The sequence below is a fragment of the Pinus tabuliformis genome, chromosome 7 (assembly GCF_031772625.1).
Source record: "Pinus tabuliformis cultivar Carrire ecotype Pingquan chromosome 7, CPIR1, whole genome shotgun sequence".
Classification (NCBI taxonomy): Eukaryota; Viridiplantae; Streptophyta; class Pinopsida; order Pinales; family Pinaceae; genus Pinus; species Pinus tabuliformis.
The window spans coordinates 114,372,166-114,399,489 of NC_142293.1; the positions used below are offsets into that span (position 1 = coordinate 114,372,166).

General features: G+C 60.2%; 33 non-coding genes and 5 pseudogenes across 33 annotated transcripts; all 38 read right to left on the reverse strand.

Annotated features, from left to right (window-relative positions):
* Window positions 1–56: 56 nt before the first annotated feature.
* LOC149245600 (5S ribosomal RNA) lies at window positions 57–175 on the reverse strand (annotated as a pseudogene).
* A 603-nt stretch (window positions 176–778) lies between these two features.
* Window positions 779–896, reverse strand: LOC149245601 (5S ribosomal RNA; annotated as a pseudogene).
* A 597-nt stretch (window positions 897–1,493) lies between these two features.
* LOC149245602 (5S ribosomal RNA) lies at window positions 1,494–1,612 on the reverse strand. The gene has a single exon (XR_016267417.1). It is a non-coding gene; the product is annotated as a 5S ribosomal RNA (ribosomal RNA).
* Window positions 1,613–2,215: 603 nt separating this feature from the next.
* On the reverse strand, window positions 2,216–2,333 carry LOC149245603 (5S ribosomal RNA). The gene has a single exon (XR_016267449.1). It is a non-coding gene; the product is annotated as a 5S ribosomal RNA (ribosomal RNA).
* A 589-nt stretch (window positions 2,334–2,922) lies between these two features.
* Window positions 2,923–3,040, reverse strand: LOC149245604 (5S ribosomal RNA; annotated as a pseudogene).
* Window positions 3,041–3,638: 598 nt separating this feature from the next.
* Window positions 3,639–3,757, reverse strand: LOC149245605 (5S ribosomal RNA). The gene has a single exon (XR_016267842.1). It is a non-coding gene; the product is annotated as a 5S ribosomal RNA (ribosomal RNA).
* Window positions 3,758–4,357: 600 nt separating this feature from the next.
* LOC149245606 (5S ribosomal RNA) lies at window positions 4,358–4,475 on the reverse strand (annotated as a pseudogene).
* Window positions 4,476–5,074: 599 nt separating this feature from the next.
* On the reverse strand, window positions 5,075–5,193 carry LOC149245607 (5S ribosomal RNA). Its single transcript, XR_016267843.1, has one exon. It is a non-coding gene; the product is annotated as a 5S ribosomal RNA (ribosomal RNA).
* A 606-nt stretch (window positions 5,194–5,799) lies between these two features.
* LOC149245608 (5S ribosomal RNA) lies at window positions 5,800–5,918 on the reverse strand. Its single transcript, XR_016267845.1, has one exon. It is a non-coding gene; the product is annotated as a 5S ribosomal RNA (ribosomal RNA).
* A 600-nt stretch (window positions 5,919–6,518) lies between these two features.
* On the reverse strand, window positions 6,519–6,637 carry LOC149245609 (5S ribosomal RNA). Its single transcript, XR_016267846.1, has one exon. It is a non-coding gene; the product is annotated as a 5S ribosomal RNA (ribosomal RNA).
* Window positions 6,638–7,227: 590 nt separating this feature from the next.
* On the reverse strand, window positions 7,228–7,346 carry LOC149245610 (5S ribosomal RNA). The gene has a single exon (XR_016267429.1). It is a non-coding gene; the product is annotated as a 5S ribosomal RNA (ribosomal RNA).
* A 604-nt stretch (window positions 7,347–7,950) lies between these two features.
* Window positions 7,951–8,069, reverse strand: LOC149245611 (5S ribosomal RNA). The gene has a single exon (XR_016267847.1). It is a non-coding gene; the product is annotated as a 5S ribosomal RNA (ribosomal RNA).
* Window positions 8,070–8,677: 608 nt separating this feature from the next.
* LOC149245612 (5S ribosomal RNA) lies at window positions 8,678–8,796 on the reverse strand. Its single transcript, XR_016267462.1, has one exon. It is a non-coding gene; the product is annotated as a 5S ribosomal RNA (ribosomal RNA).
* A 601-nt stretch (window positions 8,797–9,397) lies between these two features.
* LOC149245613 (5S ribosomal RNA) lies at window positions 9,398–9,516 on the reverse strand. Its single transcript, XR_016267848.1, has one exon. It is a non-coding gene; the product is annotated as a 5S ribosomal RNA (ribosomal RNA).
* Window positions 9,517–10,116: 600 nt separating this feature from the next.
* On the reverse strand, window positions 10,117–10,235 carry LOC149245614 (5S ribosomal RNA). Its single transcript, XR_016267849.1, has one exon. It is a non-coding gene; the product is annotated as a 5S ribosomal RNA (ribosomal RNA).
* Window positions 10,236–10,829: 594 nt separating this feature from the next.
* Window positions 10,830–10,948, reverse strand: LOC149245615 (5S ribosomal RNA). The gene has a single exon (XR_016267850.1). It is a non-coding gene; the product is annotated as a 5S ribosomal RNA (ribosomal RNA).
* A 607-nt stretch (window positions 10,949–11,555) lies between these two features.
* LOC149245616 (5S ribosomal RNA) lies at window positions 11,556–11,673 on the reverse strand. The gene has a single exon (XR_016267434.1). It is a non-coding gene; the product is annotated as a 5S ribosomal RNA (ribosomal RNA).
* A 600-nt stretch (window positions 11,674–12,273) lies between these two features.
* On the reverse strand, window positions 12,274–12,392 carry LOC149245617 (5S ribosomal RNA). Its single transcript, XR_016267851.1, has one exon. It is a non-coding gene; the product is annotated as a 5S ribosomal RNA (ribosomal RNA).
* A 607-nt stretch (window positions 12,393–12,999) lies between these two features.
* LOC149245618 (5S ribosomal RNA) lies at window positions 13,000–13,118 on the reverse strand. Its single transcript, XR_016267852.1, has one exon. It is a non-coding gene; the product is annotated as a 5S ribosomal RNA (ribosomal RNA).
* Window positions 13,119–13,711: 593 nt separating this feature from the next.
* On the reverse strand, window positions 13,712–13,830 carry LOC149245619 (5S ribosomal RNA). The gene has a single exon (XR_016267853.1). It is a non-coding gene; the product is annotated as a 5S ribosomal RNA (ribosomal RNA).
* A 605-nt stretch (window positions 13,831–14,435) lies between these two features.
* On the reverse strand, window positions 14,436–14,554 carry LOC149245620 (5S ribosomal RNA). The gene has a single exon (XR_016267854.1). It is a non-coding gene; the product is annotated as a 5S ribosomal RNA (ribosomal RNA).
* Window positions 14,555–15,160: 606 nt separating this feature from the next.
* LOC149245621 (5S ribosomal RNA) lies at window positions 15,161–15,279 on the reverse strand. The gene has a single exon (XR_016267856.1). It is a non-coding gene; the product is annotated as a 5S ribosomal RNA (ribosomal RNA).
* Window positions 15,280–15,962: 683 nt separating this feature from the next.
* Window positions 15,963–16,081, reverse strand: LOC149245622 (5S ribosomal RNA). Its single transcript, XR_016267463.1, has one exon. It is a non-coding gene; the product is annotated as a 5S ribosomal RNA (ribosomal RNA).
* A 599-nt stretch (window positions 16,082–16,680) lies between these two features.
* Window positions 16,681–16,799, reverse strand: LOC149245623 (5S ribosomal RNA). The gene has a single exon (XR_016267857.1). It is a non-coding gene; the product is annotated as a 5S ribosomal RNA (ribosomal RNA).
* Window positions 16,800–17,379: 580 nt separating this feature from the next.
* Window positions 17,380–17,498, reverse strand: LOC149245624 (5S ribosomal RNA). Its single transcript, XR_016267858.1, has one exon. It is a non-coding gene; the product is annotated as a 5S ribosomal RNA (ribosomal RNA).
* Window positions 17,499–18,098: 600 nt separating this feature from the next.
* On the reverse strand, window positions 18,099–18,217 carry LOC149245625 (5S ribosomal RNA). Its single transcript, XR_016267859.1, has one exon. It is a non-coding gene; the product is annotated as a 5S ribosomal RNA (ribosomal RNA).
* A 606-nt stretch (window positions 18,218–18,823) lies between these two features.
* Window positions 18,824–18,942, reverse strand: LOC149245626 (5S ribosomal RNA). Its single transcript, XR_016267860.1, has one exon. It is a non-coding gene; the product is annotated as a 5S ribosomal RNA (ribosomal RNA).
* A 585-nt stretch (window positions 18,943–19,527) lies between these two features.
* Window positions 19,528–19,646, reverse strand: LOC149245627 (5S ribosomal RNA). The gene has a single exon (XR_016267861.1). It is a non-coding gene; the product is annotated as a 5S ribosomal RNA (ribosomal RNA).
* A 594-nt stretch (window positions 19,647–20,240) lies between these two features.
* Window positions 20,241–20,352, reverse strand: LOC149245628 (5S ribosomal RNA; annotated as a pseudogene).
* A 593-nt stretch (window positions 20,353–20,945) lies between these two features.
* LOC149245629 (5S ribosomal RNA) lies at window positions 20,946–21,064 on the reverse strand. Its single transcript, XR_016267862.1, has one exon. It is a non-coding gene; the product is annotated as a 5S ribosomal RNA (ribosomal RNA).
* Window positions 21,065–21,669: 605 nt separating this feature from the next.
* On the reverse strand, window positions 21,670–21,788 carry LOC149245630 (5S ribosomal RNA). Its single transcript, XR_016267863.1, has one exon. It is a non-coding gene; the product is annotated as a 5S ribosomal RNA (ribosomal RNA).
* Window positions 21,789–22,392: 604 nt separating this feature from the next.
* Window positions 22,393–22,511, reverse strand: LOC149245631 (5S ribosomal RNA). Its single transcript, XR_016267864.1, has one exon. It is a non-coding gene; the product is annotated as a 5S ribosomal RNA (ribosomal RNA).
* A 603-nt stretch (window positions 22,512–23,114) lies between these two features.
* On the reverse strand, window positions 23,115–23,233 carry LOC149245632 (5S ribosomal RNA). The gene has a single exon (XR_016267865.1). It is a non-coding gene; the product is annotated as a 5S ribosomal RNA (ribosomal RNA).
* A 596-nt stretch (window positions 23,234–23,829) lies between these two features.
* LOC149245633 (5S ribosomal RNA) lies at window positions 23,830–23,948 on the reverse strand. The gene has a single exon (XR_016267867.1). It is a non-coding gene; the product is annotated as a 5S ribosomal RNA (ribosomal RNA).
* Window positions 23,949–24,547: 599 nt separating this feature from the next.
* On the reverse strand, window positions 24,548–24,666 carry LOC149245634 (5S ribosomal RNA). The gene has a single exon (XR_016267868.1). It is a non-coding gene; the product is annotated as a 5S ribosomal RNA (ribosomal RNA).
* Window positions 24,667–25,259: 593 nt separating this feature from the next.
* Window positions 25,260–25,378, reverse strand: LOC149245635 (5S ribosomal RNA). Its single transcript, XR_016267869.1, has one exon. It is a non-coding gene; the product is annotated as a 5S ribosomal RNA (ribosomal RNA).
* A 596-nt stretch (window positions 25,379–25,974) lies between these two features.
* Window positions 25,975–26,093, reverse strand: LOC149245636 (5S ribosomal RNA). Its single transcript, XR_016267870.1, has one exon. It is a non-coding gene; the product is annotated as a 5S ribosomal RNA (ribosomal RNA).
* Window positions 26,094–26,685: 592 nt separating this feature from the next.
* On the reverse strand, window positions 26,686–26,804 carry LOC149245637 (5S ribosomal RNA). The gene has a single exon (XR_016267871.1). It is a non-coding gene; the product is annotated as a 5S ribosomal RNA (ribosomal RNA).
* Between the last annotated feature and the right edge of the window lie 520 nt (window positions 26,805–27,324).

Here is a 27,324-nt window from a genome sequence, read left to right on the forward strand (position 1 = left end):
TATAAATCGATATACAAGTAGCCCCACATCGCAAAACGCCGCGCAAAAGGGGGGGGAGGGTGCCACACTAGGACTCCCGGGAGGTCACCCATCCCAGTGCTACTCTATCCCAAGCGCGCTTAACTGCGGAGTTCTGATGGGATCCGGTGTCATTAACGCTGGTATGATCGCACCCGCAAAGATCTCGCCCACTCCCCCTCTTCAAGGGACACCGCGAGCCACGGGGCCCGTCCACGGCCCTCGATCCGAAACGGTTCGGCGCAGGGGCTCGCCTCTTCCCCAACTCGGCGGCGCCTCCGCCCCCGGGGAGCCAGCGGAAAGAACGACGAGCGAAAATGAAAAGAAGAGAGAGAAGGAAAAGGCGTAAGTTCCGCGGCCACCGACGACGCTCCGTGGGAGCGCGTGCCGGCCTTTCCACGAACGATCTGCGGTTCTTCCAGAATTCGAATTCCTACGGAAGTGCATATGATCCAAACCTCTTACCCCACTCTCCTCGTGTCATATCCGCAGCGGCGATGCGAACGGTCCTAGATTCATCGCCCACTGCTTGCAAAATGCGTCGCCGGCGTTGCATTGTGATCCCGCCCCGACTTCCGACCAGGAAAAAGGCCCCGTTCTCGAATTTCCCTCGGAGCACTCTTAAAGCGAGTCGCCGTTTCCCTCGGCTACGCTCCCCCTGCCGCCCTAATGCTCCAGCGATCTCTTCGGTCGCGGGATCCCATTATAAATCGATATACAAGTAGCCCCACGTCGCAAAACTCCGCGCAAAGGAGGGGGTGGGGTGCAACACTAGGACTTCCGGGGAGGTCACCCATCCAGTTCTACTCTAGCCCAAGCGCGCTTAACTGCGGAGTTCTGATGGGATCCGGTGCATTAACGATGGTATGATCGCACCAGCAAAGATCTCGCCCCCTCCCCCTCTTCAAGGAACACGCCGAGCCACGGGGCCCGTCCACGGCCCTCGATCCGAAACGGTTCTGCGCAGGGGATCGCCCTCTTCCCCGACTCGGCGGTGCCTCCCGCCCCGCGGGAGCCAGCGGAAGAACGGACGAGCGAAAATGAAAAGAAGAGAGAGAAGGAAAAGGCGTAAGTTCCGCAACCACCGGCGACGCTCCGTGCAGCGCGCGCGGCCTTTCCGCGAACGATCCGCGGCTTCTTCCAGAATTCGAATTCCTACGGAAGTGCATATGATCCACACCTCTTACCCCACTCTCCTCGTGTCATATCCGCAGCGACGATGCAAACGGTCCTAGATTCATCGCCCACTGCCGCAAATGCGTCACCGCCATTGCACTGTGATCCTGCCCCGACTTCTGACCAGGGAAAGGCCCATTCTCGAATTTCCCTCGGAGCAGTCTTAAAGCGAGTCGACGTTTCCCTCGGCTAAGCTCCCTGCCCCCCTAATGCTCCAGCGATGTCTCACTTGCGGGTCCCATTATAAATTGATATACAAGTAGCCCCACGTCGCAAAACGCTGCGCAAAAGAGGGGGGAGGGTTGCAACACTAGGACTTCCCGGGAGGTCACCCATCCCAGTACTACTCTAGCCCAAGCGCGCTTAACTGCGGAGTTCTGATGGGATCCGGTGCATTAACGCTGGTATGATCGCACCCGCAAAGATCTCGCCCCCTCCCCCTCTTCAACGGACACCCCCGAGCCACGGGGCCCGTCCACGGCTCTTCATCCGAAACGGTTCGGCGCAGGGGCTCGCCCTCTTCCCCGACTCGGCGGCGCCTCCCGCCCCGCGGGGGGGTGCCAACGGAAGAACGGACGATCGAAAATGAAAAGAAGAGAGAGAAGGAAAAGGAGTAAGTTCCGCGACCACCGGCGACGCTCCGTGGAGCGCGCGCGGCCTTTCCGCGAACGATCTGGGTTCTTCTAGAATTCGAATTCTACGGAAGTGCATATGATCCACACCTCTTACCCCACTCTCCTATGTCATATCCGCAGCGGCGATGCGAACGGTCCTAGATTCATCGGCCCACTGCTGCAAATGCGTCGCCGCCGTTGCGCTGTGATCCCGCCCCCGACTTCCGACCAGGGAAAAGACCCGTTCTCGAATTTCCCTCGGAGCAGTCTTAAAGCGAGTCGTCGTTTCCCTCAACTACGCTCCGCCTGCCCCCTAATGCTCCAGCGATCTCTTCGCTCGCGGGCTCCCATTATAAATCGATATACAAGTAGCCCCACGTCCAAAACGTCGCGCAAAAAGGGGGGGGAGGGTGCAACACTAGGACTTCCGGGAGGTCACCCATCCCAGTGCTACTCTAGCCCAAGCGCGCTTAACTGCGGAGTTCTGATGGGATCCGGTGCATTAACGCTGGTATGATCGCACCCGCAAAGATCTCACCCCCTCCCCTTCCTCAGGAACACGCCGAGCACGGGGCCGTCCACGGCCTCGATCCGAAACGGTTCGGCGCAGGGGCTCGCCTCTTCCCCGACTCGGCGGCGCCTCCCGCCCCGCGGGGAGCCAGCGGAAGAACGACGAGCGAAAATGAAAAGAAGAGAGAGAAGGAAAAGGCGTAAGTTCCGCGACCACCGACGACGCTCCGTGGAGCGCGCGCAGCCTTTCCGCGAACGATCCGCGGTTCTTCAGAATTCGAATTCCTACGGAAGTGCATATGATCCACACCTCTTACCCCACTCTCCTCGTGTCATATCCGCAACGACGATGCGAACGGTCTAGATTCATCGCCCACTGCTGCAAATGCGTCGCCGCCGTTGTGTTGTGATCCCGCCCTGACTTCCGACCAGGGAAAAAGACCCCGTTCTCGAATTTTCCCGGAGCAGTCTTAAAGCGAGTCGCCGTTTCCCTCAGTTAGGCCCCCCTCCTTAATGCTCCAGCGATCTCTTCGCTCGCGGGCTCCCATTATAAATCGATATACAAGTAGCACCACGTCGCAAAACGCCGCGCAAAAAGGGGGGTAGGGTGCAACACTAGGACTTCCCGGGAGGTCACCCATCCCAGTACTACTCTAGCCCAAGCGCGCTTAACTGCGGAGTTCTGATGGGATCCGGTGCATTAACGCTGTATGATCGCACCGCAAAGATCTTGCCCACTCCCCTCCTCAAGGGACACCGCCGAGCCACGGGGCCCGTCACGGCCCTCGATCCGAAACGGTTCGGCGAGGGGCTCGCCCTCTTCCCCGACTCGGCGGCGCCTCCCGCCGCGGGGGGAGCCATCGGAAGAACGGACGAGCGAAAATGAAAAGAAGAGAGAGAAGGAAAAGGCATAAGTTCCGCGACCACCGACGACGCTCCGTGGAGCCGCGCGCCTTTCGCGAACGATCCGCGGTCCTTCCAGAATTCGAATTCCTACAAAAGTGCATATGATCTACACCTCTTACCCCACTCTCCTCGTGTCATATCCGCAGCGGTGATGCGAACGGTCCTAGATTCATCGCCCACTGCTGCAAATGCGTCGCCTTCGTTGCACTGTGATCCCGCCCCTGACTTCTGACCAGGGAAAAGACACCGTTCTCGAATTTCCCTCGGAGCAGTCTTAAAGCGAGTCGTCGTTTCCCTCAGCTACGCTCCCCCTGCCCCCTTAATGCTCCAGCGATCTCTTCGTTCGCGGGGTTCCATTATAAATCAATATACAAGTAGCCCCACGCCGCAAAAACGACGCACAAAAGAGGGGGGAGGGTGCAACACTAGGACTTCCCGGGAGGTCACCCATCCCAGTACTACTCTAGCCCAAGCGCGCTTAACTGCGGAGTTCTGATGGGATCCGGTGCATTAACGCTGGTATGATCGCACCCGCAATGATCTCGCCCCTCCCCCTCTTCAAGGGACACCGCCGAGCCACGGGGCCGTCCACGGCCCTCGATCCGAAACGGTTCGGCGCAGGGGCTCGCCCTCTTCCCCGACTCGGCGGCGCCTCCCGCCCCGCGGGGGCCATCGGAAGAACGGACGAGCGAAAATGAAAAGAAGAGAGAGAAGGAAAAGGCGTAAGTTCCGCGACCACCGACGACGCTCCGTGGAGCACGCGCGGCCTTTCCGCGAACGATCCGCGGTTCTTCCAGAATTCGAATTCCTACGGAAGTGCATATGATCTACACCTCTTACCCCACTCTCCTCGTGTCCTATCCGCAGCGGTGATGCGAACGGTCTAGATTCATCGCCCACTGCCGCAAATGCGTCGCCGCCGTTGCACTGTGATCCCGCCCCTGACTTCGACCAGGGAAAAAGACCCCGTTCTCGAATTTCCCTCGGAGCAGTCTTAAAGCGAGTCGTCGTTTCCCTCAGCTACGCTCCCCCTGCCCCCCTAATGCTCCAGCGATCTCTTCGTTCGCGGGATCCCATTATAAATCGATATACAAGTAGCCCCACATCGCAAAACGCCGCGCAAAAGAGGGGGGAGGGTGCCAACACTAGGACTTCCCGGGAGGTCACCCATCCCAGTGCTACTCTAGCCAAGCGCGCTTAACTGCGGAGTTTGATGGGATCCGGTGCATTAACGCTGGTATGATCGCACCCGCAAAGAACTCGCCCCTCCCCCTCTTCAAGGGACACCGCCGAGCCACGGGGCCCGTCCACGGCCCTCGATCCAAAACGGTTCGGCGCAGGGGCTCGCCCTCTTCCCCAACTCGGCGGCGCCTCCCGCCCCCGGGGAGCCAGCGGAAAGAACCGACGAGCGAAAATGAAAAGAAGGAGAGAAGGAAAAGGCGTAAGTTCCGCGGCCACCGACGACGCTCGTGGAGCGCGTGCGGCCTTTCCACGAACGATCTGCGGTTCTTCCAGAATTCGAATTCCTACGGAAGTGCATATGATCCACACCTCTTACCCACTCTCCTCGTGTCTATCCGCAGCGGCGATGCGAACGGTCCTAGATTCATCGCCCACTGCCGCAAATGCGTCGCCGCCGTTGCACTGTGATCCCGCCCCCGACTTCCGACCAGGGAAAAGACCCCGTTCTCGAATTTCCCTCGGAGCAGTCTTAAAGCGAGTCGTCGTTTCCCTCAGCTACGCTCCCCCTGCCCCCCTAATGCTCCAGCGATCTCTTCGCTTGCGGGCTCCCATTATAAATCGATATACAAGTAGCCCCACGTCGCAAAACGCCGCGCAAAAGAGGGGGGAGGGTGCAACACTAGGACTTCCCGGGAGGTCACCCATCCCAGTACTACTCTAGCCCAAGCGCGCTTAACTGCGGAGTTCTGATGGGATCCGGTGCATTAACGCTGGTATGATCGCACCCGCAAAGATCTCGCCCCCTCCCCCTCTTCAAGGGACACCCCCGAGCCACGGGGCCCGTCCACGGCCCTCGATCCGAAACGGTTCGGCGCAGGGGCTCGCCCTCTTCCCCGACTCGGCGGCGCCTCCCGCCCCGCGGGGAGCCAAGGAAGAACGGACGAGCGAAAATGAAAAGAAGAGAGAGAAGGAAAAGGCGTAAGTTCCGCGACCACCGGCGACGCTCCGTGGAGCGCGCGGCCTTTCCGCGAACGATCCGCGGTTCTTCCAGAATTCGAATTCCTACGGAAGTGCATATGATCCACACCTCTTACCCCACTCTCCTCGTGTCATATCCGCAGCGGCGATGCGAACGGTCCTAGATTCATCGCCCACTGCTGCAAATGCGTCGCCGCCGTTGCACTGTGATCCCGCCCCCCCGACTTCCGACCAGGGAAAAGAACCTGTTCTCGAATTTCCCTCGGAGCAGTCTTCAAGCGAGTCGCCGTTTCCCTCGGCTGCGCTCCCCCTGCCCCCCTAATGCTCCAGCGATCTCTTCGCTCGCGGGATCCCATCATAAATCGATATATACAAGTGGCCCCACGTCGCAAAAACGACGCACAAAAGAGGGGGGAGGGTGCAACACTAGGACTTCCCGGGAGGTCACCCATCCCAGTACTACTCTAGCCCAAGCGCGCTTAACTGCGGAGTTCTGATGGGATCCGGTGCATTAACGCTGGTATGATCGCACCCGCAAGGATCTCGCCCCCTCCCCCTCTTCAACGGACACCGCCGAGCCACGGGCCCTCGATCCGAAACGGTTCGGCGCAGGGGCTCGCCCTCTTCCCCCGACTTGGCGGCGCCTCCCGCCCCGCGGGGAGCCAGCGGAAGAACGGACGAGCGAGAATGAAAAGAAGAGAGGGAAGGAAAAGGCGTAAGTCCCGCGACCACCGACGACGCTCCGTGGAGCGCGCGCGCCTTGCCTTTCCGCGAACGATCCGCGGTTCTTCCAGAATTCGAATTCCTACGGAAGTGCATATGATCTACACCTCTTACCCCACTCTCCTCGTGCCATCATATCCGCAGCGGTGATGCGAACGGTCCTAGATTCATCGCCCACTGCCGCAAATGCGTCGCCTCCGTTGCACTGTGATCCCGCCCCCCTGACTTCCGACCAGGGAAAAGAACCTGTTCTCGAATTTCCCTCGGAGCAGTCTTAGAGCGAGTCGCCGTTTCCCTCGGCTACGCTCCCCCTGCCCCCCTAATGCTCCAGCGATCTCTCCGTTCGCGGGATCCCATTATAAATCGATATATAAGTAGCCCCACGTCGCAAAACGACGCACAAAAGGGGGGAGGGTGCAACACTAGGACTTCCCGGGAGGTCACCCATCCCAGTACTACTCTAGCCCAAGCGCGCTTAACTGCGGAGTTCTGATGGGATCCGGTGCATTAACGCTGGTATGATCGCACCCGCAAGGATCTCGCCCCCTCCCCCTCTTCAAGGGACACCGCCGAGCCACGGGCCCTCGATCCGAAACGGTTCGGCGCAGGGGCTCGCCCTCTTCCCCGACTTGGCGGCGCTCCCGCCCCGCGGGGAGCCAGCGAAGAACGGACGAGCGAGAATGAAAAGAAGAGAGAGAAGGAAAAGGCGTAAGTTCCGCGACCACCGACGACGCTCCGTGGAGCGCGCGCGGCCTTTCCGTGAACGATCCGCGGTCCTTCCAGAATTCGAATTCCTACAAAAGTGCATATGATCTACACCTCTTACCCCACTCTCCTCGTGTCATATCCGCAGCGGTGATGCGAACGGTCCTAGATTCATCGCCCACTGCCGCAAATGCGTCGCCTCCGTTGCACTGTGATCCCGCCCCTGACTTCCGACCAGGGAAAAGAACCTGTTCTCGAATTTCCCTCGGAGCAGTCTTAAAGCGAGTCGTCGTTTCCCTCGGCTACGCTCCCCCTGCCCCCCTAATGCTCCAGCGATCTCTTCGTTCGCGGGATCCCATTATAAATCGATATATAAGTAGCCCCACGTCGCAAAAACGACGCACAAAAGAGGGGGAGGGTGCAACACTAGGACTTCCCGGGAGGTCACCCATCCCAGTACTACTCTAGCCCAAGCGCGCTTAACTGCGGAGTTCTGATGGGATCCGGTGCATTAACGTTGGTATGATCGCACCCGCAAAGATCTCGCCCCCTCCCCCTCTTCAAGGGACAACCGCCGAGCCACGGGGCCCGTCCACGGCCCTCGATCCGAAACGGTTCGGCGCAGGGGCTCGCCCTCTTCCCCGACTCGGCGGCGCCTCCCGCCCCGCGGGAGCCAGCGGAAGAACGGACGAGCGAAAATGAAAAGAAGAGAGAGAAGGAAAAGGCGTAAGTTCCGCGACCACCGACGACGCTCCGTGGAGCGCGCGGCCTTTCCGCGAACGATCCGCGGTTCTTCCAGAATTCGAATTCCTACGGAAGTGCATATGATCTACACACCTCTTACCCCACTCTCCTCGTGTCATATCCGCAGCGGCGATGCGAACGGTCCTAGATTCATCGCCCACTGCCGCAAATGCGTCGCCGCCGTTGCACTGTGATCCTGCCCCTGACTTCCGACCAGGGAAAAGAACCCGTTCTCGAATTTCCCTCGGAGCAGTCTTAAAGCGAGTCGTCGTTTCCCTCGGCTACGCTCCCCCTGCCCCCCTAATGCTCCAGCGATCTCTTCGTTCGCGGGATCCCATTATAAATCGATATATAAGTAGCCCCACGTCGCAAAAACGACGCGCAAAAGAGGGGGAGGGTGCAACACTAGGACTTCCCGGGAGGTCACCCATCCCAGTACTACTCTAGCCCAAGCGCGCTTAACTGCGGAGTTCTGATGGGATCCGGTGCATTAACGCTGGTATGATCGCACCCGCAAGGATCTCGCCCCCTCCCCCTCTTCAAGGGACACCGCCGAGCCACGGGCCCGTCCACGGCCCTCGATCCGAAACGGTTCGGCGCAGGGGCTCGCCCTCTTCCCGACTCGCGCGGCGCCTCCCGCCCCGCGGGGAGCCAGCGGAAGAACGGACGAGCGAGAATGAAAAGAAGAGAGAGAAGGAAAAGGCGTAAGTTCCGCGACCACCGACGACGCTCCGTGGAGCGCGCGCGGCCTTTCCGTGAACGATCCGCGGTCCTTCCAGAATTCGAATTCCTACAGAAGTGCATATGATCTACACCTCTTACCCCACTCTCCTCGTGTCATCATATCCGCAGCGGCGATGCGAACGGTCCTAGATTCATCGCCCACTGCCGCAAATGCGTCGCCTCCGTTGCACTGTGATCCCGCCCCTGACTTCCGACCAGGGAAAAGACCCCGTTCTCGAATTTCCCTCGGAGCAGTCTTAAAGCGAGTCGTCGTTTCCCTCAGCTACGCTCCCCCCTGCCCCCCTAATGCTCCAGCGATCTCTTCGTTCGCGGATCCCATTATAAATCGATATATACGTAGCCCCACGTCGCAAAAACGACGCACGAAAAAGGGGGGGAGGGTGCAACACTAGGACTTCCCGGGAGGTCACCCATCCCAGTGCTACTCTAGCCCAAGCGCGCTTAACTGCGGAGTTCTGATGGGATCCGGTGCATTAACGCTGGTATGATCGCACCCGCAAGGATCTCGCCCCCTCCCCCTCTTCAAGGACAACCGCCGAGCCACGGGGCCCGTCCACGGCCCTCGATCCGAAACGGTTCGGCGCAGGGGCTCGCCCTCTTCCCCGACTCGGCGGCGCCTCCCGCCCCCCGGGAGCCAGCGGAAGAACGGACGAGCGAAAATGAAAAGAAGAGAGAGAAGGAAAAGCGTAAGTTCCGCGACCACCGACGACGCTCCGTGGAGCGCGCGCGGCCTTTCCGCGAACGATCCGCGGTTCTTCCAGAATTCGAATTCCTACGGAAGTGCATATGATCCACACCTCTTACCCCACTCTCCTCGTGTCATATCCGCAGCGGCGATGCGAACGGTCCTAGATTCATCGCCCACTGCCGCAAATGCGTCGCCGCCGTTGCACTGTGATCCCGCCCCCGACTTCCGACCAGGGAAAAGGCCCCGTTCTCGAATTTCCCTCGGAGCAGTCTTAAAGCGAGTCGCTTTTCCCTCGGCTACGCTCCCCCCTATGCCCCACTAATGCTCCAGCGATCTCTTCGTCGCGGGATCCCATTAAATCGATATACAAGTAGCCCCACGTCGCAAAACGCCGCGCAAAAGAGGGGGGAGGGTGCAACACTAGGACTTCCCGGGAGGTCACCCATCCCAGTACTACTCTAGCCCAAGCGCGCTTAACTGCGGAGTTCTGATGGGATCCGGTGCATTAACGCTGGTATGATCGCACCCGCAAAGATCTCGCCCCCTCCCCTCTTCAAGGGACACCCCGAGCCACGGGGCCCGTCCACGGCCCTCGATCCGAAACGGTTCGGCGCAGGGGCTCGCCCTCTTCCCCGACTCGGCGGCGCCTCCCGCCCCGCGGGGAGCCAGCGGAAGAACGGACGAGCGAAAATGAAAAGAAGAGAGAGAAGGAAAAGGCGTAAGTTCTGCGACCACCGCGACGCTCCGTGGAGCGCGCGCGGCCTTTCCGAACGATCCCGGTTCTTCCAGAATTCGAATTCCTACGGAAGTGCATATGATCCACACCTCTTACCCCACTCTCCTCGTGTCATATCCGCAGCGGCGATGCGAACGGTCCTAGATTCATCGCCCACTGCCGCAAATGCGTCGCCGCCGTTGCACTGTGATCCCGCCCCTGACTTCCGACCAGGGAAAAGACCCCCGTTCTCGAATTTCCCTCGGAGCAGTCTTAAAGCGAGTCGCCGTTTCCCTCGGCTGCGCTCCCCCTGCCCCCCTAATGCTCCAGCGATCTCTTCGCTCGCGGGATCCCATTATAAATCGATATACAAGTGGCCCCACGTCGCAAAAACGACGCACAAAAGAGGGGGGAGGGTGCAACACTAGGACTTCCCGGGAGGTCACCCATCCCAGTACTACTCTAGCCCAAGCGCGCTTAACTGCGGAGTTCTGATGGGATCCGGTGCATTAACGCTGGTATGATCGCACCCGCAAGGATCTCGCCCCCTCCCCCTCTTCAAGGGACACCGCCGAGCCACGGGCCCTCGATCCGAAACGGTTCGGCGCAGGGGCTCGCCCTCTTCCCCGACTTGGCGGCGCCTCCCGCCCCGCGGGGAGCCAGCGGAAGAACGGACGAGCGAGAATGAAAAGAAGAGAGAGAAGGAAAAGGCGTAAGTTCCGCGACCACCGACGACGCTCCGTGGAGCGCGCGCGGCCTCTCCGTGAACGATCCGCGGTCCTTCCAGAATTCGAATTCCTACAAAAGTGCATATGATCTACACCTCTTACCCCACTCTCCTCGTGTCATATCCGCAGCGGTGATGCGAACGGTCCTAGATTCATCGCCCACTGCCGCAAATGCGTCGCCTCCGTTGCACTGTGATCCCGCCCCTGACTTCCGACCAGGGAAAAGAACCTGTTCTCGAATTTCCCTCGGAGCAGTCTTAAAGCGAGTCGTCGTTTCCCTCGGCTACGCTCCCCCCTGCCCCCCTAATGCTCCAGCGATCTCTTCGTTTGCGGGATCCCATTATAAATCGATATATAAGTAGCCCCACGTCGCAAAAACGACGCACAAAAGAGGGGGGAGGGTGCAACACTAGGACTTCCCGGGAGGTCACCCATCCCAGTACTACTCTAGCCCAAGCGCGCTTAACTGCGGAGTTCTGATGGGATCCGGTGCATTAACGCTGGTATGATCGCACCCGCAAGGATCTCGCCCCCTCCCCCTCTTCAAGGGACACCGCCGAGCCACGGGGCCCGTCCACGGCCCTCGATCCGAAACGGTTCGGCGCAGGGCTCGCCCTCTTCCCCAACTCGGCGGCGCCTCCCGCCCCGCGGGGAGCCAGCGGAAGAACGGACGAGCGAAAAATGAAAAGAAGAGAGAGAAGGAAAAGGCGTAAGTTCCGCGACCACCGACGACGCTCCGTGGAGCGCGCGCGGCCTTTCCGCGAACGATCCGCGGTTCTTCCAGAATTCGAATTCCTACAAAAGTGCATATGATCTACACCTCTTACCCCACTCTCCTCGTGCCATATCCGCAGCGGCGATGCGAACGGTCCTAGATTCGTCGCCCACTGCCGCAAATGCGTCGCCGCCGTTGCACTGTGATCCCGCCCCTGACTTCCGACCAGGGAAAAGACCCCGTTCTCGAATTTCCCTCGGAGCAGTCTTAAAGCGAGTCGCCGTTTCCCTCAGCTACGCTCCCCCCTGCCCCCCTAATGCTCCAGCGACCTCTTCGTTCGCGGGATCCCATTATAGATCGATATACAAGTAGCCCCCACGTCGCAAAACGCCGCGCAAAAAGAGGGGGGAGGGTGCAACACTAGGACTTCCGGGAGGTCACCCATCCCAGTACTACTCTAGCCCAAGCGCGCTTAACTGCGGAGTTCTGATGGGATCCGGTGCATTAACGCTGGTATGATCGCACCCGCAAAGATCTCGCCCCCTCCCCCTCTTCAAGGGACACCGCCGAGCCACGGGGCCCGTCCACGGCCCTCGATCCGAAACGGTTCGGCGCAGGGGCTCGCCCTCTTCCCCGACTTGGCGGCGCCTCCCGCCCCGCGGGGAGCCAGCGGAAGAACGGACGAGCGAGAATGAAAAGAAGAGAGAGAAGGAAAAGGCGTAAGTTCCGCGACCACCGCGACGCTCCGTGGAGCGCGCGCGGCCTTTCCGCGAACGATCCGCGTTCTTCCAGAATTCGAATTCCTACGGAAGTGCATATGATCCACACCTCTTACCCCACTCTCCTCGTGTCATATCCGCAGCGGCGATGCGAACGGTCCTAGATTCATCGCCCACTGCCGCAAATGCGTCGCCGCCGTTGCACTGTGATCCCGCCCCCGACTTCCGACCAGGGAAAAGCCCCGTTCTCGAATTTCCCTCGGAGCAGTCTTAAAGCGAGTCGCCGTTTCCCTCAGCTACGCTCCCCCTGCCCCCCTAATGCTCCAGCGATCTCTTCGCTTGCGGGCTCCCATTATAAATCGATATACAAGTAGCCCCACGTCGCAAAACGCCGCGCAAAAGAGGGGGAGGGTGCAACACTAGGACTTCCCGGGAGGTCACCCATCCCAGTACTACTCTAGCCCAAGCGCGCTTAACTGCGGAGTTCTGATGGGATCCGGTGCATTAACGCTGGTATGATCGCACCCGCAAAGATCTCGCCCCCTCCCCCTCTTCAAGGGACACCGCCGAGCCACGGGGCCCGTCCACGGCCCTCGATCCGAAACGGTTCGGCGCAGGGGCTCGCCCTCTTCCCCGACTCGGCGGCGCCTCCCGCCCCGCGGGGAGCCAGCGGAAGAACGGACGAGCGAAAATGTAAAGAAGAGAGAGAAGGAAAAGGCGTAAGTTCCGCGACCACCGGCGACGCTCCGTGGAGCGCGCGCGGCCTTTCCGCGAACGATCCGCGGTTCTTCCAGAATTCGAATTCCTACGGGAAGTGCATATGATCCACACCTCTTACCCCACTCTCCTCGTGTCATATCCGCAGCGGTGATGCGAACGGTCCTAGATTCATCGCCCACTGCCGCAAATGCGTCGCCTCCGTTGCACTGTGATCCCGCCCCTGACTTCCGACCAGGGAAAAGAACCTGTTCTCGAATTTCCCTCGGAGCAGTCTTAAAGCGAGTCGTCGTTTCCCTCGGCTGCGCTCCCCCTGCCCCCCTAATGCTCCAGCGATCTCTTCGCTCGCGGGATCCCATTATAAATCGATATACACGTAGCCCCACGTCGCAAAAACGACGCACGAAAAAGGGGGGGAGGGTGCAACACTAGGACTTCCCGGGAGGTCACCCATCCCAGTACTACTCTAGCCCAAGCGCGCTTAACTGCGGAGTTCTGATGGGATCCGGTGCATTAACGCTGGTATGATCGCACCCGCAAGGATCTCGCCCCCTCCCCCTCTTCAAGGGACACCGCCGAGCCACGGGCCCTCGATCCGAAACGGTTCGGCGCAGGGGCTCGCCCTCTTCCCCGACTTGGCGGCGCCCCCCGCCCCGCGGGGAGCCGGCGGAAGAACGGACGAGCGAGAATGGAAAGAAGAGAGAGAAGGAAAAGGCGTAAGTTCCGCGACCACCGACGACGCTCCGTGGAGCGCGCGCGGCCTTTCCGTGAACGATCCGCGGTCCTTCCAGAATTCGAATTCCTACGGAAGTGCATATGATCCACACCTCTTACCCCACTCTCCTCGTGTCATATCCGCAACGGCGATGCGAACGGTCCTAGATTCATCGCCCACTGCCGCAAATGCGTCGCCGCCGTTGCACTGTGATCCCGCCCTGACTTCCGACCAGGGAAAAGACCCCGTTCTCGAATTTCCCTCGGAGCAGTCTTAAAGCGAGTCGCCGTTTCCCTCAACTACGCTCCCCTGCCCCCCCCCTAATGCTCCAGCGATCTCTTCGTTCGCGGGATCCCATTATAAATCGATATACAAGTAGCCCCACGTCGCAAAACGCCGCGCAAAAGGGGGGGGAGGGTGCAACACTAGGACTTCCCGGGAGGTCACCCATCCCAGTACTACTCTAGCCCAAGCGCGCTTAACTGCGGAGTTCTGATGGGATCCGGTGCATTAACGCTGGTATGATCGCACCCGCAAAGATCTCGCCCCCTCCCCCTCTTCAAGGGACACCGCCGAGCCACGGGGCCCGTCCACGGCCCTCGATCCGAAACGGTTCGGCGCAGGGGCTCGCCCTCTTCCCCGACTCGGCGGCGCCTCCCGCCCCGCGGGGAGCCAGCGGAAGAACGGACGAGCGAAAATGTAAAGAAGAGAGAGAAGGAAAAGGCGTAAGTTCCGCGACCACCGACGACGCTCCGTGGAGCGCGCGCGGCCTTTCCGTGAACGATCCGCGGTCCTTCCAGAATTCGAATTCCTACAAAAGTGCATATGATCTACACCTCTTACCCCACTCTCCTCGTGTCATATCCGCAGCGGCGATGCGAACGGTCCTAGATTCATCGCCCACTGCCGCAAATGCGTCGCCTCCGTTGCACTGTGATCCCGCCCCTGACTTCCGACCAGGGAAAAGAACCTGTTCTCGAATTTCCCTCGGAGCAGTCTTAGAGCGAGTCGCCGTTTCCCTCGGCTACGCTCCCCCTGCCCCCCTAATGCTCCAGCGATCTCTTCGTTCGCGGGATCCCATTATAAATCGATATACAAGTAGCCCCACGTCGCAAAACGACGCACAAAAAGAGGGGGGAGGGTGCAACACTAGGACTTCCCGGGAGGTCACCCATCCCAGTACTACTCTAGCCCAAGCGCGCTTAACTGCGGAGTTCTGATGGGATCCGGTGCATTAACGCTGGTATGATCGCACCCGCAAGGATCTCGCCCCCTCCCCCTCTTCAAGGACACCGCCGAGCCACGGGGCCCGTCCACGGCCCTCGATCCGAAACGGTTCGGCGCAGGGGCTCGCCCTCTTCCCCGACTTGGCGGCGCCTCCCGCCCCGCGGGGAGCCAGCGGAAGAACGGACGAGCGAGAATGAAAAGAAGAGAGAGAAGGAAAAGGCGTAAGTTCCGCGACCACCGACGACGCTCCGTGGAGCACGCGCGGCCTTTCCGTGAACGATCCGCGGTCCTTCCAGAATTCGAATTCCTACAGAAGTGCATATGATCTACACCTCTTACCCCACTCTCCTCGTGTCATCATATCCGCAGCGGCGATGCGAACGGTCCTAGATTCATCGCCCACTGCCGCAAATGCGTCGCCTCCGTTGCACTGTGATCCTGCCCCTGACTTCCGACCAGGGAAAAGAACCTGTTCTCGAATTTCCCTCGGAGCAGTCTTAAAGCGAGTCGTCGTTTCCCTCGGCTACGCTCCCCCTGCCCCCCTAATGCTCCAGCGATCTCTTCGTTCGCGGGATCCCATTATAAATCGATATATAAGTAGCCCCACGTCGCAAAAACGACGCGCAAAAGAGGGGGAGGGTGCAACACTAGGACTTCCCGGGAGGTCACCCATCCCAGTACTACTCTAGCCCAAGCGCGCTTAACTGCGGAGTTCTGATGGGATCCGGTGCATTAACGCTGGTATGATCGCACCCGCAAGGATCTCGCCCCCTCCCCCTCTTCAAGGGACACCGCCGAGCCACGGGCCCTCGATCCGAAACGGTTCGGCGCAGGGGCTCGCCCTCTTCCCCGACTTGGCGGCGCCTCCCGCCCCGCGGGGAGCCAGCGGAAGAACCGACGAGCGAAAATGAAAAGAAGAGAGAGAAGGAAAAGGCGTAAGTTCCGCGACCACCGACGACGCTCCGTGGAGCGCGGCGGCCTTTCCGCGAACGATCTGCGGTTCTTCCAGAATTCGAATTCCTACGGAAGTGCATATGATCCAAACCTCTTACCCCACTCTCCTCGTGTCATATCCGCAGCGGCGATGCGAACGGTCCTAGATTCATCGCCCACGCGCTGGCGAACGATCCGCCGTTCTTCCAGAATTCGAATTCCTACGTGCATGATCCACCCTTACTCCCTCGTCTACCAGCGTGATGCGAAACCTAGACCCCCATGCCGCAAATGCGTTCCGCTTGCACTGTGATCCTGCCCTGACTTCCGACCAGGGAAATGACCCCGTTCTCGAATTTCCCTTGGAGCAGTCTTAAGCGAGTCGTCGTTTCCCTCAGTTAGGCCCCCCTCCTTAATGCTCGAGCGATCTCTTCGTTCGCGAGATTCCATTATAAATCGATATACAAGTAGCCCCACGTCGCAAAACGCCGCGCAAAAGAGGGGGAGGGTGCAACACTAGGACTTCCCGGGAGGTCACCCATCCCAGTGCTACTCTAGCCCAAGCGCGCTTAACTGCGGAGTTCTGATGGGATCCGGTGCATTAACGCTGGTATGATCGCACCCGCAAAGATCTCGCCCCCTCCCCCTCTTCAAGGGACACCGCCGAGCCACGGGGCCCGTCCACGGCCCTCGATCCGAAACGGTTCGGCGCAGGGGCTCGCCCTCTTCCCCGACTCGGCGGCGCCTCCCGCCCCGCGGGGAGCCAGCGGAAGAACGGACGAGCGAAAATGTAAAGAAGAGAGAGAAGGAAAAGGCGTAAGTTCCGCGACCACCGACGACGCTCCGTGGAGCGCGCGCGGCCTTTCCGCGGTCCTTCCAGAATTCGAATCCCTACAAAAGTGCATATGATCTACACCTCTTACCCCACTCTCCTCGTGTCATCATATCCGCAGCGGTGATGCGAACGGTCCTAGATTCATCGCCCACTGCCGCAAATGCGTCGCCTCCGTTGCACTTCGATCCCGCCCCTGACTTCCGACCAGGGAAAAGAACCTGTTCTCGAATTTCCCTCGGAGCAGTCTTAGAGCGAGTCGCCGTTTCCCTCGGCTACGCTCCCCCTGCCCCCCCTAATGCTCCAGCGATCTCTTCGTTCGCGGGATCCCATTGTAAATCGATATATACGTAGCCCCACGTCGCAAAAACGACGCACGAAAAAGGGGGGGAGGGTGCAACACTAGGACTTCCCGGGAGGTCACCCATCCCAGTACTACTCTAGCCCAAGCGCGCTTAACTGCGGAGTTCTGATGGGATCCGGTGCATTAACGCTGGTATGATCGCACCCGCAAGGATCTCGCCCCCTCCCCCTCTTCAAGGGACACCGCCGAGCCACGGGCCCTCGATCCGAAACGGTTCGGCGCAGGGGCTCGCCCTCTTCCCCGACTCGGCGGCGCCCCCCGCCCCCCGGGAGCCAGCGGAAGAACGAACGAGCGAAAATGAAAAGAAGAGAGAGAAGGAAAAGGCGTAAGTTCCGCGACCACCGACGACGCTCCGTGGAGCGCGCGCGGCCTTTCCGCGGTTCTTCCAGAATTCGAATTCCTACGGAAGTGCATATGATCTACACCTCTTACCCCACTCTCCTCGTGTCATATCCGCAGCGGCGATGCGAACGGTCCTAGATTCATCGCCCACTGCCGCAAATGCGTCGCCTCCGTTGCACTGTGATCCCGCCCCCCTGACTTCCGACCAGGGAAAAGACCTGTTCTCGAATTTCCCTCGAGCAGTCTTAAAGCGAGTCGCCGTTTCCCTCACTACGCTCCCCCTGCCCCCCTAATGCTCCAGCGACCTCTTCGTTCGCGGGATCCCATTATAAATCGATATACAAGTAGCCCCACGTCGCAAAACGCCGCGCAAAAAGAGGGGGGAGGGTGCAACACTAGGACTTCCCGGGAGGTCACCCATCCCAGTACTACTCTAGCCCAAGCGCGCTTAACTGCGGAGTTCTGATGGGATCCGGTGCATTAACGCTGGTATGATCGCACCCGCAAAGATCTCGCCCCCTCCCCCTCTTCAAGGGACACCGCCGAGCCACGGGGCCCGTCCACGGCCCTCGATCCGAAACGGTTCGGCGCAGGGGCTCGCCCTCTTCCCCGACTCGGCGGCGCCTCCCGCCCCGCGGGACCAGCGGAAGAACGGACGAGCGAAAATGAAAAGAAGAGAGAGAAGGAAAAGGCGTAAGTTCCGCAACCACCGCGACGCTCCGTGGAGCGCGCGCGCCTTTCCGCGAACGATCCGCGGTTCTTCCAGAATTCGAATTCCTACGGAAGTGCATATGATCCACACCTCTTACCCCACTCTCCTCGTGTCATATCCGCAGCGGCGATGCGAACGGTCCTAGATTCATCGCCCACTGCCGCAAATGCGTCGCCGCCGTTGCACTGTGATCCCGCCCCCGACTTCCGACCAGGGAAAAGGCCCCGTTCTCGAATTTCCCTCGGAGCAGTCTTAAAGCGAGTCGCCGTTTCCCTCGGCTACGCTCCCCCTGCCCCCCTAATGCTCCAGCGATCTCTTCGCTCGCGGGATCCCATTATAAATCGATATACAAGTAGCCCCACGTCGCAAAAACGACGCACAAAAGAGGGGGAGGGTGCAACACTAGGACTTCCCGGGAGGTCACCCATCCCAGTACTACTCTAGCCCAAGCGCGCTTAACTGCGGAGTTCTGATGGGATCCGGTGCATTAACGCTGGTATGATCGCACCCGCAAAGATCTCGCCCCCTCCCCCTCTTCAAGGGACACCGCCGAGCCACGGGGCCCGTCCACGGCCCTCGATCCGAAACGGTTCGGCGCAGGGGCTCGCCCTCTTCCCCGACTCGGCGGCGCCTCCCGCCCGCCCCGCGGGAGCCAGCGGAAGAACGGACGAGCGAGAATGAAAAGAAGAGAGAGAAGGAAAAGGCGTAAGTTCCGCGACCACCGACGACGCTCCGTGGAGCGCGCGCGGCCTTTCCGTGAACGATCCGCGGTCCTTCCAGAATTCGAATTCCTACGGAAGTGCATATGATCCACACCTCTTACCCCACTCTCCTCGTGTCATATCCGCAGCGGCGATGCGAACGGTCCTAGATTCATCGCCCACTGCCGCAAATGCGTCGCCTCCGTTGCACTGTGATCCCGCCCCTGACTTCCGACCAGGGAAAAGAACCTGTTCTCGAATTTCCCTCGGAGCAGTCTTAAAGCGAGTCGTCGTTTCCCTCGGCTACGCTCCCCCTGCCCCCCTAATGCTCCAGCGATCTCTTCGTTCGCGGGATCCCATTATAAATCGATATATAAGTAGCCCCACGTCGCAAAACGACGCGCAAAAGAGGGGGAGGGTGCAACACTAGGACTTCCCGGGAGGTCACCCATCCCAGTACTACTCTAGCCCAAGCGCGCTTAACTGCGGAGTTCTGATGGGATCCGGTGCATTAACGCTGGTATGATCGCACCCGCAAAGATCTCGCCCCCTCCCCCTCTTCAAGGGACACCGCCGAGCCACGGGCCCTCGATCCGAAACGGTTCGGCGCAGGGGCTCGCCCTCTTCCCCGACTTGGCGGCGCCTCCCGCCCCGCGGGAGCCAGCGGAAGAACGGACGAGCGAGAATGAAAAGAAGAGAGAGAAGGAAAAGGCGTAAGTTCCGCGACCACCGACGACGCTCCGTGGAGCGCGCGCGGCCTTTCCGTGAACGATCCGCGGTCCTTCCAGAATTCGAATTCCTACGGAAGTGCATATGATCCACACCTCTTACCCCACTCTCCTCGTGTCATATCCGCAGCGGTGATGCGAACGGTCCTAGATTCATCGCCCACTGCCGCAAATGCGTCGCCTCCGTTGCACTGTGATCCCGCCCCCGACTTCCGACCAGGGAAAAGAACCTGTTCTCGAATTTCCCTCGGAGCAGTCTTAAAGCGAGTCGCCGTTTCCCTCAGCTACGCTCCCCTCCCTAATGCTCCAGCGATCTCTTCGCTCGCGGGATCCCATTATAAATCGATATATAAGTAGCCCCACGTCGCAAAAACGACGCACAAAGGGGGGGAGGGTGCAACACTAGGACTTCCCGGGAGGTCACCCATCCCAGTACTACTCTAGCCCAAGCGCGCTTAACTGCGGAGTTCTGATGGGATCCGGTGCATTAACGCTGGTATGATCGCACCCGCAAAGATCTCGCCCCCTCCCCCTCTTCAAGGGACACCGCCGAGCCACGGGCCCTCGATCCGAAACGGTTCGGCGCAGGGGCTCGCCCTCTTCCCCGACTTGGCGGCGCCTCCCGCCCCGCGGGGAGCCAGCGAGAGAACGGACGAGCGAGAATGAAAAGAAGAGAGAGAAGGAAAAGGCGTAAGTTCCGCGACCACCGACGACGCTCCGTGGAGCGCGCGCGGCCTTTCCGTGAACGATCCGCGGTCCTTCCAGAATTCGAATTCCTACAGAAGTGCATATGATCTACACCTCTTACCCCACTCTCCTCGTGTCATATCCGCAGCGGCGATGCGAACGGTCCTAGATTCATCGCCCACTGCCGCAAATGCGTCGCCTCCGTTGCACTGTGATCCCGCCCCTGACTTCCGACCAGGGAAAAGAACCTGTTCTCGAATTTCCCTCGGAGCAGTCTTAGAGCGAGTCGTCGTTTCCCTCGGCTACGCTCCCCCTGCCCCCCTAATGCTCCAGCGACCTCTTCGTTCGCGGGATCCCATTATAAATCGATATATACGTAGCCCCACGTCGCAAAAACGACGCACGAAAAAGGGGGGGAGGGTGCAACACTAGGACTTCCTCACCCATCCCAGTACTACTCTAGCCCAGGCGCGCTTAACTGCGGAGTTCTGATGGGATCCGGTGCATTGACGCTGGTATGATCGCACCCGCAAGGATCTCGCCCCCTCCCCCTCTTCAAGGGACACCGCCGAGCCACGGGCCCTCGATCCGAAACGGTTCGGCGCAGGGGCTCGCCCTCTTCCCCGACTCGGCGGCGCCTCCCGCCCCGCGGGGAGCCAGCGGAAGAACGGACGAGCGAAAATGTAAAGAAGAGAGAGAAGGAAAAGGCGTAAGTTCCGCGACCACCGACGACGCTCCGTGGAGCGCGCGCGGCCTTTCCGCGAACGATCCGCGGTTCTTCCAGGATTCGAATTCCTACGGAAGTGCATATGATCTACACCTCTTACCCCACTCTCCTCGTGTCATATCCGCAGCGGCGATGCGAACGGTCCTAGATTCATCGCCCACTGCCGCAAATGCGTCGCCTCCGTTGCACTGTGATCCCGCCCCTGACTTCCGACCAGGGAAAAGAACCTGTTCTCGAATTTCCCTCGGAGCAGTCTTAAAGCGAGTCGTCGTTTCCCTCGGCTACGCTCCCCCTGCCCCCCTAATGCTCCAGCGATCTCTTCGTTCGCGGGATCCCATTATAAATCGATATATAAGTAGCCCCACGTCGCAAAAACGACGCACAAAAAAGGGGGGAGGGTGCAACACTAGGACTTCCCGGGAGGTCACCCATCCCAGTACTACTCTAGCCCAAGCGCGCTTAACTGCGGAGTTCTGATGGGATCCGGTGCATTAACGCTGGTATGATCGCACCCGCAAAGATCTCGCCCCCTCCCCCTCTTCAAGGGACACCGCCGAGCCACGGGGCCCGTCCACGGCCCTCGATCCGAAACGGTTCGGCGCAGGGGCTCGCCCTCTTCCCCGACTCGGCGGCGCCTCCCGCCCCGCGGGGAGCCAGCGGAAGAACGGACGAGCGAGAATGAAAAGAAGAGAGAGAAGGAAAAGGCGTAAGTTCCGCGACCACCGACGACGCTCCGTGGAGCGCGCGCGGCCTTTCCGTGAACGATCCGCGGTCCTTCCAGAATTCGAATTCCTACGGAAGTGCATATGATCCACACCTCTTACCCCACTCTCCTCGTGTCATATCCGCAGCGGCGATGCGAACGGTCCTAGATTCATCGCCCACTGCCGCAAATGCGTCGCCTCCGTTGCACTGTGATCCCGCCCCTGACTTCCGACCAGGGAAAAGAACCTGTTCTCGAATTTCCCTCGGAGCAGTCTTAAAGCGAGTCGCCGTTTCCCTCGGCTACGCTCCCCCTGCCCCCCTAATGCTCCAGCGATCTCTTCGTTCGCGGGATCCCATTATAAATCGATATACAAGTAGCCCCACGTCGCAAAACGACGCACAAAAAGAGGGGGGAGGGTGCAACACTAGGACTTCCCGGGAGGTCACCCATCCCAGTACTACTCTAGCCCAAGCGCGCTTAACTGCGGAGTTCTGATGGGATCCGGTGCATTAACGCTGGTATGATCGCACCCGCAAAGATCTCGCCCCCTCCCCCTCTTCAAGGGACACCGCCGAGCCACGGGGCCCGTCCACGGCCCTCGATCCGAAACGGTTCGGCGCAGGGGCTCGCCCTCTTCCCCGACTCGGCGGCGCCTCCCGCCCCGCGGGGAGCCAGCGGAAGAACGGACGAGCGAGAATGAAAAGAAGAGAGAGAAGGAAAAGGCGTAAGTTCCGCGACCACCGACGACGCTCCGTGGAGCGCGCGCGGCCTTTCCGTGAACGATCCGCGGTCCTTCCAGAATTCGAATTCCTACAGAAGTGCATATGATCCACACCTCTTACCCCACTCTCCTCGTGTCATATCCGCAGCGGCGATGCGAACGGTCCTAGATTCATCGCCCACTGCCGCAAATGCGTCGCCTCCGTTGCACTGTGATCCCGCCCCTGACTTCCGACCAGGGAAAAGAACCTGTTCTCGAATTTCCCTCGGAGCAGTCTTAGAGCGAGTCGCCGTTTCCCTCGGCTACGCTCCCCCTGCCCCCCTAATGCTCCAGCGATCTCTTCGTTCGCGGGATCCCATTATAAATCGATATATACGTAGCCCCACGTCGCAAAACGACGCACGAAAGAGGGGGGAGGGTGCAACACTAGGACTTCCCGGGAGGTCACCCATCCCAGTACTACTCTAGCCCAAGCGCGCTTAACTGCGGAGTTCTGATGGGATCCGGTGCATTAACGCTGGTATGATCGCACCCGCAAAGATCTCGCCCCCTCCCCCTCTTCAAGGGACACCGCCGAGCCACGGGGCCCGTCCACGGCCCTCGATCCGAAACGGTTCGGCGCAGGGGCTCGCCCTCTTCCCCGACTCGGGGCGCCTCCCGCCCCGCGGGGAGCCAGCGGAAGAACGGACGAGCGAGAATGAAAAGAAGAGAGAGAAGGAAAAGGCGTAAGTTCCGCGACCACCGACGACGCTCCGTGGAGCGCGCGCGGCCTTTCCGTGAACGATCCGCGGTCCTTCCAGAATTCGAATTCCTACGGAAGTGCATATGATCCACACCTCTTACCCCACTCTCCTCGTGTCATATCCGCAGCGGTGATGCGAACGGTCCTAGATTCATCGCCCACTGCCGCAAATGCGTCGCCTCCGTTGCACTGTGATCCCGCCCCTGACTTCCGACCAGGGAAAAGAACCTGTTCTCGAATTTCCCTCGGAGCAGTCTTAAAGCGAGTCGTCGTTTCCCTCGGCTGCGCTCCCCCTGCCCCCCTAATGCTCCAGCGATCTCTTCGCTCGCGAATCCCATTATAAATCGATATATAAGTGGCCCCACGTCGCAAAAACGACGCACAAAAGAGGGGGGAGGGTGCAACACTAGGACTTCCCGGGAGGTCACCCATCCCAGTACTACTCTAGCCCAAGCGCGCTTAACTGCGGAGTTCTGATGGGATCCGGTGCATTAACGCTGGTATGATCGCACCCGCAAAGATCTCGCCCCCTCCCCCTCTTCAAGGGACACCGCCGAGCCACGGGGCCCGTCCACGGCCCTCGATCCGAAACGGTTCGGCGCAGGGGCTCGCCCTCTTCCCCGACTCGGCGGCGCCTCCCGCCCCGCGGGGAGCCAGCGGAAGAACGGACGAGCGAAAATGTAAAGAAGAGAGAGAAGGAAAAGGCGTAAGTTCCGCGACCACCGACGACGCTCCGTGGAGCGCGCGCGGCCTTTCCGCGGTTCTTCCAGGATTCGAATTCCTACGGAAGTGCATGTGATCTACACCTCTTACCCCACTCTCCTCGTGCCATATCCGCAGCGGCGATGCGAACGGTCCTAGATTCGTCGCCCACTGCCGCAAATGCGTCGCCGCCGTTGCACTGTGATCCCGCCCCTGACTTCCGACCAGGGAAAAGACCCCGTTCTCGAATTTCCCTCGGAGCAGTCTTAAAGCGAGTCGCCGTTTCCCTCAGCTACGCTCCCCCCTGCCCCCCTAATGCTCCAGCGACCTCTTCGTTCGCGGGATCCCATTATAGATCGATATACAAGTAGCCCCCACGTCGCAAAACGCCGCGCAAAAAGAGGGGGGAGGGTGCAACACTAGGACTTCCCGGGAGGTCACCCATCCCAGTACTACTCTAGCCCAAGCGCGCTTAACTGCGGAGTTCTGATGGGATCCGGTGCATTAACGCTGGTATGATCGCACCCGCAAAGATCTCGCCCCCTCCCCCTCTTCAAGGGACACCGCCGAGCCACGGGCCCTCGATCCGAAACGGTTCGGCGCAGGGGCTCGCCCTCTTCCCCGACTCGGCGGCGCCTCCCGCCCCGCGGGGAGCCAGCGGAAGAACGGACGAGCGAAAATGAAAAGAAGAGAGAGAAGGAAAAGGCGTAAGTTCCGCGACCACCGACGACGCTCCGTGGAGCGCGCGCGGCCTTTCCGTGAACGATCCGCGGTCCTTCCAGAATTCGAATCCCTACAGAAGTGCATATGATCTACACCTCTTACCCCACTCTCCTCGTGTCATATCCGCAGCGGCGATGCGAACGGTCCTAGATTCATCGCCCACTGCCGCAAATGCGTCGCCTCCGTTGCACTGTGATCCCGCCCCTGACTTCCGACCAGGGAAAAGAACCTGTTCTCGAATTTCCCTCGGAGCAGTCTTAGAGCGAGTCGCCGTTTCCCTCGGCTACGCTCCCCCCCCCCCCCCCCCCTAATGCTCCAGCGATCTCTTCGTTCGCGGGATCCCATTGTAAATCGATATATACGTAGCCCCACGTCGCAAAAACGACGCACGAAAAAGGGGGGGAGGGTGCAACACTAGGACTTCCCGGGAGGTCACCCATCCCAGTACTACTCTAGCCCAAGCGCGCTTAACTGCGGAGTTCTGATGGGATCCGGTGCATTAACGCTGGTATGATCGCACCCGCAAGGATCTCGCCCCCTCCCCCTCTTCAAGGGACACCGCCGAGCCACGGGCCCTCGATCCGAAACGGTTCGGCGCAGGGGCTCGCCCTCTTCCCCGACTTGGCGGCGCCTCCCGCCCCCCGGGAGCCAGCGGAAGAACGGACGAGCGAGAATGGAAAGAAGAGAGAGAAGGAAAAGGCGTAAGTTCCGCGACCACCGACGACGCTCCGTGGAGCGCGCGCGGCCTTTCCGTGAACGATCCGCGGTCCTTCCAGAATTCGAATTCCTACAAAAGTGCATATGATCTACACCTCTTACCCCACTCTCCTCGTGTCATCATATCCGCAGCGGTGATGCGAACGGTCCTAGATTCATCGCCCACTGCCGCAAATGCGTCGCCTCCGTTGCACTGTGATCCCGCCCCTGACTTCCGACCAGGGAAAAGAACCTGTTCTCGAATTTCCCTCGGAGCAGTCTTAGAGCGAGTCGCCGTTTCCCTCGGCTACGCTCCCCCTGCCCCCCTAATGCTCCAGCGATCTCTTCGTTCGCGGGATCCCATTATAAATCGATATATAAGTAGCCCCACGTCGCAAAACGACGCGCAAAAGAGGGGGAGGGTGCAACACTAGGACTTCCCGGGAGGTCACCCATCCCAGTACTACTCTAGCCCAAGCGCGCTTAACTGCGGAGTTCTGATGGGATCCGGTGCATTAACGCTGGTATGATCGCACCCGCAAGGATCTCGCCCCCTCCCCCTCTTCAAGGGACACCGCCGAGCCACGGGCCCTCGATCCGAAACGGTTCGGCGCAGGGGCTCGCCCTCTTCCCCGACTTGGCGGCGCCTCCCGCCCCGCGGGGAGCCAGCGGAAGAACGGACGAGCGAGAATGAAAAGAAGAGAGAGAAGGAAAAGGCGTAAGTTCCGCGACCACCGACGACGCTCCGTGGAGCGCGCGCGGCCTTTCCGTGAACGATCCGCGGTCCTTCCAGAATTCGAATTCCTACAAAAGTGCATATGATCTACACCTCTTACCCCACTCTCCTCGTGCCATCATATCCGCAGCGGCGATGCGAACGGTCCTAGATTCATCGCCCACTGCCGCAAATGCGTCGCCTCCGTTGCACTGTGATCCCGCCCCTGACTTCCGACCAGGGAAAAGAACCTGTTCTCGAATTTCCCTCGGAGCAGTCTTAGAGCGAGTCGCCGTTTCCCTCGGCTACGCTCCCCCTGCCCCCCTAATGCTCCAGCGATCTCTCCGTTCGCGGGATCCCATTATAAATCGATATATAAGTAGCCCCACGTCGCAAAACGACGCACAAAAAAAGGGGGGAGGGTGCAACACTAGGACTTCCCGGGAGGTCACCCATCCCAGTACTACTCTAGCCCAAGCGCGCTTAACTGCGGAGTTCTGATGGGATCCGGTGCATTAACGCTGGTATGATCGCACCCGCAAGGATCTCGCCCCCTCCCCCTCTTCAAGGGACACCGCCGAGCCACGGGCCCTCGATCCGAAACGGTTCGGCGCAGGGGCTCGCCCTCTTCCCCGACTTGGCGGCGCCTCCCGCCCCGCGGGGAGCCAGCGGAAGAACGGACGAGCGAGAATGAAAAGAAGAGAGAGAAGGAAAAGGCGTAAGTTCCGCGACCACCGACGACGCTCCGTGGAGCGCGCGCGGCCTTTCCGTGAACGATCCGCGGTCCTTCCAGAATTCGAATTCCTACAAAAGTGCATATGATCCACACCTCTTACCCCACTCTCCTCGTGTCATATCCGCAGCGGTGATGCGAACGGTCCTAGATTCATCGCCCACTGCCGCAAATGCGTCGCCTCCGTTGCGCTGTGATCCCGCCCGTGACTTCCGACCAGGGAAAAGAACCCGTTCTCGAATTTCCCTCGGAGCAGTCTTAAAGCGAGTCGCCGTTTCCCTCAGCTACGCTCCCCCTGCCCCCCTAATGCTCCAGCGATCTCTTCGGTCGCGGGATCCCATTATAAATCGATATACAAGTAGCCCCACGTCGCAAAACGCCGCGCAAAAGAGGGGGGAGGGTGCAACACTAGGACTTCCCGGGAGGTCACCCATCCCAGTACTACTCTAGCCCAAGCGCGCTTAACTGCGGAGTTCTGATGGGATCCGGTGCATTAACGCTGGTATGATCGCACCCGCAAAGATCTCGCCCCCTCCCCCTCTTCAAGGGACACCGCCGAGCCACGGGGCCCGTCCACGGCCCTCGATCCGAAACGGTTCGGCGCAGGGGCTCGCCCTCTTCCCCGACTTGGCGGCGCCTCCCGCCCCGCGGGGAGCCAGCGGAAGAACGGACGAGCGAGAATGAAAAGAAGAGAGAGAAGGAAAAGGCGTAAGTTCCGCGACCACCGACGACGCTCCGTGGAGCGCGCGCGGCCTCTCCGTGAACGATCCGCGGTCCTTCCAGAATTCGAATTCCTACAAAAGTGCATATGATCTACACCTCTTACCCCACTCTCCTCGTGTCATATCCGCAGCGGTGATGCGAACGGTCCTAGATTCATCGCCCACTGCCGCAAATGCGTCGCCTCCGTTGCACTGTGATCCCGCCCCTGACTTCCGACCAGGGAAAAGAACCTGTTCTCGAATTTCCCTCGGAGCAGTCTTAAAGCGAGTCGCCGTTTCCCTCGGCTGCGCTCCCCCTGCCCCCCTAATGCTCC